Here is an 11,171-nt window from a genome sequence, read left to right on the forward strand (position 1 = left end):
TATCCTTTCTATAGTTTGTGTGTGACTTGGCAGTCATATAATACAAAGGCACAGTTTTCTTCCACTTCTCTTGAAATACATTATCTGTTTCTATGATCTTCAAATATCAAGCATGGTTTTGTCAAAGTGGAGGAAAATACTACTTGTCTTGATTGCAGCTGGTGATATCCTGACCAGGAAGGAAGAACAGATATTTTCAAAGATTATGTGCCAAATAGGAAAGGTGGGAACTGAGAGGAGGGCAGGCAGGCAGGTGGGAGGGTCTGAGGCATGGACATCATGCTGCGCAAATGGAAGGAAGCTTCATAACAAGCAGGACTCAACAGGAGGCTGCCATGGTCTTTTCCTCCACCGTCCATAGTAAATTAGCACCTAGCATGTATTTTTTTGTTACATCAGCATGCAAATGAAATGAACAATAATAATAATCTTCAAGGGTCATCCTTCTCTCTACTTATGACAAGGACTGTTTAATCTCTTGTCCATTCAGTTATAGCAGCCACCACAGATTACTCAGGCAAGGGAAATAAATTTTTTTTCATTTGTGCTGAGTTTATCTGCCCACTCATCTGTCCAAGTTTTATAACACATTGGGACAAGAATTCAACCTCTAAATTACAGTAAGATTAAGCATACAGTTCTGTTTTTGTTTCTGGTTGTTTTTTTTTTTTAATGTATTACATAATCACATCATTAAGTAAGATTTGATTGTATTAATGTCAGGCATTCCCTATTAGACCTTTCGCTTTTCAAGTTGCCATGGATACCAATAAAAATACTCTAGCAAACACTTGCTAAAGTATAATTTTCATGTGCTTACTTCTGCATTTCAAATCTAAACATTACCAGCAGCTTCCTTTCAGCATTTGTATCCATTCTGGGTTTATTTACAATCTGCTGAGAACAAAAAAAAACCTCAGTATGAGCTGCTCTATCTTAAATAGTGGACGATGGAGCTAACATCTAAAACTATCTATTAGCATGTCAGTCGAAGTGATAATCTCCCTCCCCCAAAATAGTAGGTCTACTTTGAACAAGACTGTGATTTATGATTCAGAATCACAATAACTCTCTTTCTAAGCCAGTAAAGATGGCATCTGGGTAGAGCAGATCTAGGCCTATTGAAATCACATAGACTTTACTATTTATAAATTCAAATGATATGCTTTCAGCATTGGAAGAGCATTTCAGAATGACAAAAGGAACTGATCAATGGTGTACAACGGACTACCTTAACCACAGGCTTCACTGGCAGTGTGCAAGAGAGAATTTCTAAATGCAGCATTTAGAAAACCGGTGGTTAGCCTCTATTCATCTTGTATTTGGTGTGAACGAGAAAATAAATTCAGCTAAACATAAATCATAGTTCTTATATGGCAGTTCCCTGTTCATTTGTTTTATATTAATAATTATATTTCTGAGAAAATTAAGAACCATGAAGGTACTTGAATTTAGATTTTAGTTGAATCTCTAAGAATCATAGTTTTTGTCACATACGGAATAAGAAAAGGTAACAGAAGGTTCTTCGCACACTGGAAGTCAATTTGGTTAAAACTGAAGCTGCAGAAGCCAAAAGGGCAAAACTGTCACTGACTTCAGCTGAGTAAAGGAAAACACGCAGGAAATACTTTTGGATGCTATTACAAATATGGCACAAATGTAGGAATTGCATGACCTGAGATCTGGCTTAGATTATTTGAGAGATTTTTTTCCTATTTTTTTACCTGACTACAACACGGAATTCCTGTTCATCTCATTTTAACGTGCTTGCCACAGTGTACACACACACACACAAAAAAAAAAAAAAAGTGTAACCTTCTCCATCAGTCCTCAGGAGAAGGAAGCTGCCTCACTCAAACTGGTAATCCTGCACTCACTGAAATCTACCACTGGCTTCCGTTAGGAGAGATTCTTCTTCTGGAAGAGGCATTTCCAAAAGTGATGAATGATCTGGTGTTTGTTTGTTTTTTTTTTTATGTCAGTAAATTGACACTTAGTGTACATAATTGTATTTCCTTAGTATCATTCATCTTAAGTTCAAGCTGTGTAATTCATTTAGTGTTTTATAAATAGTTATTTTGAAATTGCGCCAGAAATGTGAACAAAAATTGAAATGACCTTAATATTATTCTTTAATATGGAGTACACATATAAACAGAAAGAACCAACTCAAGACATAATTCAAACTTATAATAAATAAGCACTGAAATGTGCTGATGGGGAAAAAAAAGTACATGATTAATTACACAGAAAAATAACATGAACACATACAATAAACTAATTTAATGCAAACTTGCTCATAGAAAAAAAAGAATGCTTTCTCTGTCCAAAAATAGATTTAATTTCTACTGATAATTAGAAACTCCTGCTAATAGTAATACTGATCATTAAATATTCCTATAAAATATTTAATCCAGTGATAGGATTTGAAATACAGAGAGCTGCGCATACTTCTTATTTCTTTTAGTAGCATGTGCTTCAGCAGTTTTTAGATATGCTGTCTTCTAGAAAGCTATATCTTCTGGATGGCACTAGTCTTGCAATATTTCTGATCTATTTTGGTATTGAAACCCTTCCAGGTTATTTGGAGTATTTACACCTCTTGCACCAAATGGAAATGAAGTTGCTACATGATCAAAATTCATCAGAATAATAAATTATTCCAGTTTATTCTTTATGCTCTAAGCATACATCCTTGAGACTTTTGATATGTAGTTTACGGGAAATGCTACCTTTAACTAAAAAGAAATTTAATTACACCAAAGGTTCTGTGTGTCACATAGTACTCGTTGAGTACTAGACCTTGTTACTAGGTTAATGGAGAAAATAGAGTAAGGTCAATGAAATTTTTAGAAGATAGGTTATTTTTTTAAAAGGCAAGTGAATGTAAGCTTTTGTATTAATCCCAGACTCACTTTTTTGCCACAATCCAAGGATGCTCTGATCACTTCATCAGTGCATGCACTATGCATGACATATCTCCTTTTCCTGCTTTGTAGATTTGGTACTCAAGGAGACCTTTGAGTAATCAGAAATTTAGTGCATGTCTACCAGCATTAAAGAGGATTACAAACTACTTTAGGCAACCATTTTTGTTATTGTTTGTGTTTTCAATAACATCCATAGAACATGCTCATTACAATTAACAGAACACTATTGAGTATTTTAACTCATTTTAATTACAATTGTATTCATATTTAATATTTACATTTATGCAGATTTTTTGTGATAACAGAGATAGGTCTGAACTGAACTGCTGATTCCAAATACTCTTAAGCTTTTTGAAAGAGTGAAGTAAATATTTAAATTTTGTTTCTAGTGGGATTCTTATTAAAAGTTGTTTATTTCTGCCATACCTCTGATCTTGTTTGAGCAGGAATAAGGTAAGGACTTCTTCAATAAGTGTGTGATACCAGTTCTCTCTATAGATGAGAAATGAGAAATGGTCTCTAAGCACAGGAACAACAGTTGTTCCTAAATAATTTTGTTTTGAACAATGGTGATTACATTTTTCACCCATCTGTGTAATCTGTATACCCAGACAACACCTTTAAAATATCTTCTCTCTTTCATGAAGTTATGGGGGCCTTTCGGAGTGAAATAATCTGTATATTTTTTTCCTTCCTTGTTATATTTTAGCCAGAAGAGCTTTTTTCACTTTTCATTTTCTGCTTTTCTTCCCAGTTAAGTAATGTTTTTATTGGCAATTAACTGCAAGCCCAAGCAGAGACCCATTGACTAATAATAGTGTTGTTGTTGGTTTCAATGACATAAGTTTTTTAAAACCCCTTAGCACCACTTTCAAAGAGTGCTCTGGACTTTTTTGATGTTATGGTGAATTTTATCATTGTTTATTATCACATAGGGTTCTAACAAATGCCTCTTGAATAGATGAAAACTTTAATACCTAATGTGCCAATAACTGTAAGCAGTTGAGAAATTCTAATGAGTAAATCCTAATGAATACTTACGTTCAAGGGAGAAAGTTGATGACAGTTTTTGGAGTTTGTGAAAACACGAACAAGTCCAGCTCAGATACGAGGTGCTGATTTGACCAGAAACATTTGGCAGAAAATGGAGGTCTTGGACTTGACAAGTAACTATGAGCACTGTGACTCAAAAACAGCAAGCAGCCAAATAAGAGGCATTTAATCTTACAAGAAAATAGGGATTTAAGCATTTGCGAACATTCATCAAATCCTTTCAGTACGGTCAAGGAACGTTTACGCTAGCTTGTGACTATCCTTCCTGACAGAATGGAAGTTAAGTCTACAAATAGCCTCTATCTAGAGGGCTAACAGTAACAGCTCTGAGTATTAAGACTCCCTCTCTTTGCACCCACAGCTGGCTTGCAGAGAATATGAGGAATGAGGAGGTTGTGGGGTGTTTCTAAGTATGATATTTCTTGTGTGTCTCGTTAAATTAATCAGTTTGGCTGATAAAATTTCCTGGTTGCTATAACACAGCTCAGCTCTGCATTCTTATGCATTTCTTTTCTGAGTTCATTTCTTTTGGAGAATTTATTTCTTGTCTGGTCTCAGTCTAGAATATCCTTTTCCTCTCAAGCTTTCAATCAGCCTCCTATCAATTTCACCATTAAAGAAAAACTTTCTTCAATATTCCAGGAGTCACACAGTGTTTCTACTGTTCTATTAAATTTCAACTGCTGGGAATGGTGTGGATTTTTTTGTTTGTTTTGCTTTGTTTTTTTTTTTTTTATGTTGTTGTTTTGGTTTTGTGAAAATATATGGCTTTTTTTTTCTGCAGGATTTTTTGAAGTTTTCCCTAGAGTGTCTGAGAAAAATCTTTCAGGTAGTTCCTGGCTTCTTGCTCCTCTTTTTCAGCTCTATGCACAACTCATACACAAGTTTCTCTCTCAATATTTTCTCCCTCTCTGAGGAAAGAAAAACTTTTAAAAGGCTTCCTTTCCCTTTGGTTGCTATCTAGTTGTCTCAAACACTCTTTTATTTGAAATATTCAGGTAGTGCGGAGGGAAATATATATAGATATTTTTTCGTTTTTTTTAAGTTAAGACTGGATGATCTCATGATGAGCTATAACGGATGTTGCTGCCTACATACTGATCCCTGTGCGTGCTAAGATGCCTGCAGGCATGATGTGCCTGATGTGCAAACCCTTCTGAGATCCTCTTGCTCCTGTCACATACCCACTTCTGTCCCTTGCTCAGACAGGATCCTGGGAAGTTCCTTGTAGCATGAACATCAGCAATCCAGCAGCATTGTGGGTAAAAGTGATCTTACAATTGCTGCTTTGAACTCCCAGATTAGCACAGAACAGAATTATACTAAGTGGTTTAAACTGTCAAGACAGTAACATTTGAATTGCAAGCTACTGAAATTCAAATGTTTCACTGTTATGCCAGTAGGTTTACTGGAAAGGGCACGCTACCAATTTCATGGTAACACTTCCATGACTACCTTGTACATATGCATTGATTAAGTTCTTGTTTAAAATATCACCATTAAGAGTGAGAATCATCAGAGATATACAGATAAATTATCTCATATTACCATTCTCAGAAGAGTGGATTCTGGCAAATGGGTACATCTTTGGTAAACACCTGGTTTTGGGAATGATGGTTTGTTATACAGCGTTGAAACGGTCATTATTTTCTTAGAGGATGCTTTTTAGTCGGCTGGTATATAAACAATAATGCAGAGATAACTTGAAAATCAGGTAAGGGTTGATTATCTGCTGCCAAAGATTGAAGTGAAGCCCATTCATGTATAGGAAGTCAGAGGAGACAGTTTTGATGAGTTAGGCCTTCTGCTTTTTTTCTAATTTTTTTTAATTGGGAAAAAAAATGGGTATAACACACAGTCTTGGAAGGCGTTTCCAGGAGTCTGGTAACCATTATCCCTAGGAAATCCACTGTGCGACACGTGTGCCCCCATGGAAGTGCCCAGAGGAGAATGCAAGATCATGCTTCTTTCTGGAAAAAGTAGCTCCAGAGCATGACTAGTTCAGTGAAGGACCAGGGACATGAAAGATGTTTTCAGTCCTTTATGTAAGCTCTTAGTGCCAGATGACCTAGCTCCATGCTTAGAGAACTCATAATTACTAGCACAGGGTCTAATCTATCTTCTGTGAATCTTCCTAATCCATCTGCTTTGCTTTTTTTCCCCCGAGTCTGACATTTATCATTTCAGAGTCTTTTTAAGGCATCCAAATTTATGTTACCTAGTTAGCAAAGTTACTGTTATGGTTTTGTGATTTTTTTTTTGTTGTTGTCGGTATTCCACATCATTACATCATGTAAGGTACGGGCAGTTAAAGGGTTAATTCCCCGGTTACTGTAAACTGCCTTTTTTGGTGTGGCCCTCTGAGGGGGAGGGGAGGAGGTGCACTCCCCAGGGGTCTTTGCGGGAGAGGGGGTGGTGAAGCCACGTGGGAGACTCGGGGTCTGTTCTTCCCAGCCTGGCGGAGAAAGCACATGGTCCTCCTGCATTTTACTGTGTAAGATTTTCAGCCTGTAAACCCTCTATCATAATTCTACTAGCCTCATTTTGATATATTTAGTAAAATTCCTCCTCAGATCGGTGCCGCTGTTTTTTTGTGTTAGATCCGTCTACGGGTCCCCCTCTTCCCAGGTTGCGGCTCCGCGGCTTCTCTGCCGCTTTAGCCGCCGGACCGCCCGGGGGCTGGCTCTTATCGCCGGCGATTTTTTTTTCTTTCCTTCCTCTTTTCTCGTTTTTTTTCTTTTGGGCCTGTCCCCCCCTTGTCACGGACGCAGACCCTTAGACAATACCGTGACAGTTACACCTCACAGCAACAGCCCCTCAGAATTTTACACTGAGCCCCATCATTAGCAACACATAAGATGTGTTTAATATTCTGAGAATAGGAAAGAAAAAGTCATGTTTTTAGCACCAATGAAGGAGGATGAAATGGAGAAGGAACACTGGAGATTCTGGAGTTTTCATGCAAGTATTTAGCACTTGTTAGATCCAAGTTAGCAGCTGATAACTAATGTATTTGATGGTTCTTAATTCTGATAAAATTTACTAAATGTCATAATATTAGTAAAAAAAAAATAATAAAAAGTTAAGTGTTACTCAGACATGAGATTTTCTCAGAAAAATCACTCAATGTATATTCTTCTGGTAATTTACTAAAAAAAAAATGAATAAATCACATTATCAGTGGAATGGGCAAACAATCCTAAAAGGAATATTTAATCTTTCCCTTTTGTACAAAAAAGGAAAGAACCCAGACTACTTTAACCTGGAGTTATATGGATTTTAGATTGCTCCAGTGATGGATAAGGATGTGATTATTTGTGACAAATACGAATTTCTTGCAGGTACTTATAAAAGCACAGAGAAGTGACAAGAAACATAACAGTTCTTCACACCACTGGGGAAGTTCAATCTGATTTTGAACCATATTTGGTTCAGTAGGAGTGTACTCCACTTATTACTGATGAGATTTTGTTATTTTGTGCACAGATTATGATCTTACCACAGAAGAAGCACGACAAATGCAGCAAAGCAGCAATTGTATCTAAACTTTAAAGACCCTCTCCCAGACATTGACTCTGGATTTCTAATTTCCTAATCTTCTTCATTATGAAAAATATAGGAGACAAAAACAAGTCCAGTTGTCCTCCAGAAAAAGGATGTTCATAGCTGGTAGAACTTTCCTGAGAAGTGAGAAGAGGAGGTAATGTAAGAGAATGAAATTATCTTTTGCACTTTGATTAATTTTTTTGTGAGGCATTATATATGACATGAACTGCCATGATAAAACTGTCAAATTTGGCATCATGAGGCATTAACAAGATTTATGATTACTGATTGCTGCCTTAAGATGTCCTTGATCTATCCTACTTCTTTAGTACCTACCTCACTGAGATTCTCCATTAGTATTCTTTCTATTTTCTTTTTGTTTGTTTGTTTTATGAAGCTATCCACTGTTTTCAGTCTACAGCAGAGCTCTTATTTTGAATCACTGTATCTTGTTCACTGTAATTTTAAATTATTTTTGGCTTTTGAGGAATAATAGCTTCTCTTGATACAATAGCTGTCTTTATCCAGGAGGTTCTATTGAAGTTGGAAATTTAAATGAAAATTTGAACAGGAAAACAGAGTGGCTGATGGTTTGCAGAGTCAGTTGTGTTCGTTCTGGTGCTGTGGGCTTGAAAATCAAATTCTTGTTAGAATTAACATCTTGCAAAACATTTGCCATCAAACATTTTGCAAAATTTCTCTTAAAGGTAGCTATGTAAACCTAGTTACCCAGCTTAGTCTCTTGGCCTTCTCTTTGACTTTTGTGCAAATTCTTATGTGATACATGAAATGATGCCTTCATATATATACTGTGTAACTTTTATGATCATCTGTAAAGACATTTTCATTAATTATGTGATGAACTGTAATTGCCTGAATGTAAGATGACTCTAATAGTTAGAAAAGTTTAACAGTAGCATCTGTTTAGTAATAAAGGTAAACTTATTTATTAAGAAAAATAAGTCTTTTATGATTGGAAGTAATCAGTGTACTTATGTAATCTGGCAGTAAATGACTGTGCACCCACAGGGCTACTTAAGTTCAAAACCAATTTGGTAATCTTCCAACTTGAAATTACAATAAATTAAGGTCATTTCTCCAAGGAATGATGTAAACACTTAAGTAATGGAGCTCTTCTCTTTATGTTGAATCACATAAGTAAAATTAGAACCTGCTTAATTACATCTATTGTTGAATGTTTTGATTGGGCGTTTAAATACCTGTAGTAGGAGTCACGGTCACATTTCTCTTTGCAGAGCTGGAACATTAAACCCCCAAGCAATCAAAGCAGACCTATCTGTTCTGTGCCAAAGGCAGTGAGAGAAAATCAGCTAAGTAACAAGAACAACTTTCAAAAAAATAGTTTGGTCCTTCCGAGTGTGTTTTTTTTTTCCATTTTGGACTAAAATGTACAGTGCTCTCTATTATACATTCTATTAAATAGAAAATACCAGTTGCTTGCTGTGACTTGCAGATTATGGATGTTGCTGTTGCTATTGTTTTTCAAATGGCGAGGTTGTAAGATATAAGGATATGTGTGTACATATGCTTCTCCATATCTCCAGACAATTTTGCAAGATATCATATCTTCAAATGAGAGACTGATGAGTATACAATACTGTGAGGGATCACAAAGCTGGGATGTTTTTAGCTTTCTTTAAACTCCTAAAATAATGGAATATAAATACTGTCATTTTATAGCATTGACTACATGGTAAAACTCCTTTTGATTCCTATAATTTGTTTCTTGGAATTATTTTAATCAAAGAGAAATGTTCTATAGTGACACAAAAACAGACCTTTGGAAATACATGTTTAAGCAGCTTCAGTGTTGATGCTTTTTCCATGTTTCAGTCCTGCTAGCCTGATGTTGGCTTTTGAGATTCGTTCAGACTAACTGATAATAACACTACATTAAGAGAGTTTGGGGCCACTGTGTGCCTTCTAAGACAGCAGGCATGCGACTTTTGGGGGGATTCCTTGCTGTTCAGTTTACTGATTAGACTACTTAGTCTCCACTTCATGATCCCTCATTCTTCTTTTAAGAAAGCAGGACCAGCAAATTGCTTTCTCATAGAGTCTGGATAGGTAGAGAAGGCAGACAGTACTGCACTGAGCAGATGGGAAAGTACAATTGCATCAGGGAATTAATTCAGGCCATTAGGTTTTCTGAGAAGTACTAAACACAAAGGTTTCAAGTTTATCATATTTAAAATTTTTTGCCTATTCATGTGAGCTAACATGCTATCAGTTGATTCAAGAAATGGAGACAAGGACTACATTCAGGTGAAATAGCTGAAGAAGTTTGTACAAAGTGCAACTGATGTTGATATGTGAACTATGGAGTCTGTGTTTCACTGAATTTTGTTCAGTTCAATACTCTATGAAAATGACAGTAGGATATGTATTGAACTTACACATATGGATGTGACAGTCATGTGTGAACATTCTGGACATAGAAAGCTACTTAATCGTCTTACTCAGTACTGTTTGATGTTGTTCTCAGAAGTATTTAAATATGAGCATATACTATTAAGAAAGCAATAGAATCTAATTTTAAGCACATTTTATTTTAAGTTCATGAATATGCATCCAGGTATCTTCTGCCTCTGGACAAAACATCTGTGCTTTTCAATGCTTGCACAGCATGAACATATTCCTAGGAACTCATTTCAAGAATCTATTATTCATAACAACATATGAGGAATCCAAGATCACCTACATGGATGTACTGTTATAAGTAACATTTAATTTCATGTATACAAAACTGGATGTGACTGAATAGTAATTATGCTTTTGCAATACATTATTATGAGATTAATAAAGTTGCAAATGTTCTGTATTTTGCAGAACCAGAACACTGGTGGATGAGAGAGATTAAAAATACAGAAAATCATTTTTTTTCTTGCTTCTTTTCACACGGCTTCACTGTATAGGTACAATCAAAATTTCTGAGGATGCAAATGTGATGAGGAAAAAAAAGGTTGTTTTAAAGACATTCTTACTGTAGTGAATTTCAAAAACAGAGTAAAAATATATTTTATAGGCTTCCTTTGTTCTGTACAAAAAGGAAAGATAAAGATGAGAAAAGGTGTATTTCAGGCTTGTTCAGCAAATATAAGTTTTTTAAAAGGATTTATATTTCTAATATATGTCATTCTAGTGCATGAAACTTTGGGTTTTCAGAAAAAGGATGAGAAAAGGCTAAATCCATCCATTGTGTAAAGGTCATAAAGGACTCTAAATTTACTTAATCCTTGCTTAAGGGCTTTGTGAAGTCACTATTTTATCTCAATGGTGAGACACTTGCTTCATTGAAATAAAAAAAAAAGTGATTTGCCACTAGATTCAGAAGAAGACAGAGACTTTCCCCTTGCAATGCAGAGTTATGTAGGAATTTCATTTATTTTCTCAGTAGTATGCCTATTACAAGGTGATAGAGATGTTTCTGTAGATTTGCACTCAAACAAATTTCAATTTTTATTAAGCATCCTGATAATGTGCTGTTCTAGGAATTAAATTCTGTTTTTAGAAACATTCACTGCAAACATTCAAGAAACAATTTAAAATCACTGTGGCTGTTTTGGAATTCTTTTAAAACACATGGAGATTCTTCTCTTTCCAAACTCAATCCAGCATCCC

The 11,171-nt window shown here is 35.6% G+C and overlaps 1 long non-coding RNA gene across 1 annotated transcript; it reads left to right on the plus strand.

Annotated features, from left to right (window-relative positions):
• On the plus strand, positions 6,439–10,489 carry LOC110398915. The gene is made up of 3 exons (XR_002438750.1): positions 6,439–6,477; positions 7,470–7,683; positions 8,786–10,489. It is a non-coding gene; the product is annotated as an uncharacterized LOC110398915 (long non-coding RNA).

This window comes from Numida meleagris, chromosome 4, assembly GCF_002078875.1.
Source record: "Numida meleagris isolate 19003 breed g44 Domestic line chromosome 4, NumMel1.0, whole genome shotgun sequence".
NCBI classification, from domain to species: domain Eukaryota; kingdom Metazoa; phylum Chordata; class Aves; order Galliformes; family Numididae; genus Numida; species Numida meleagris.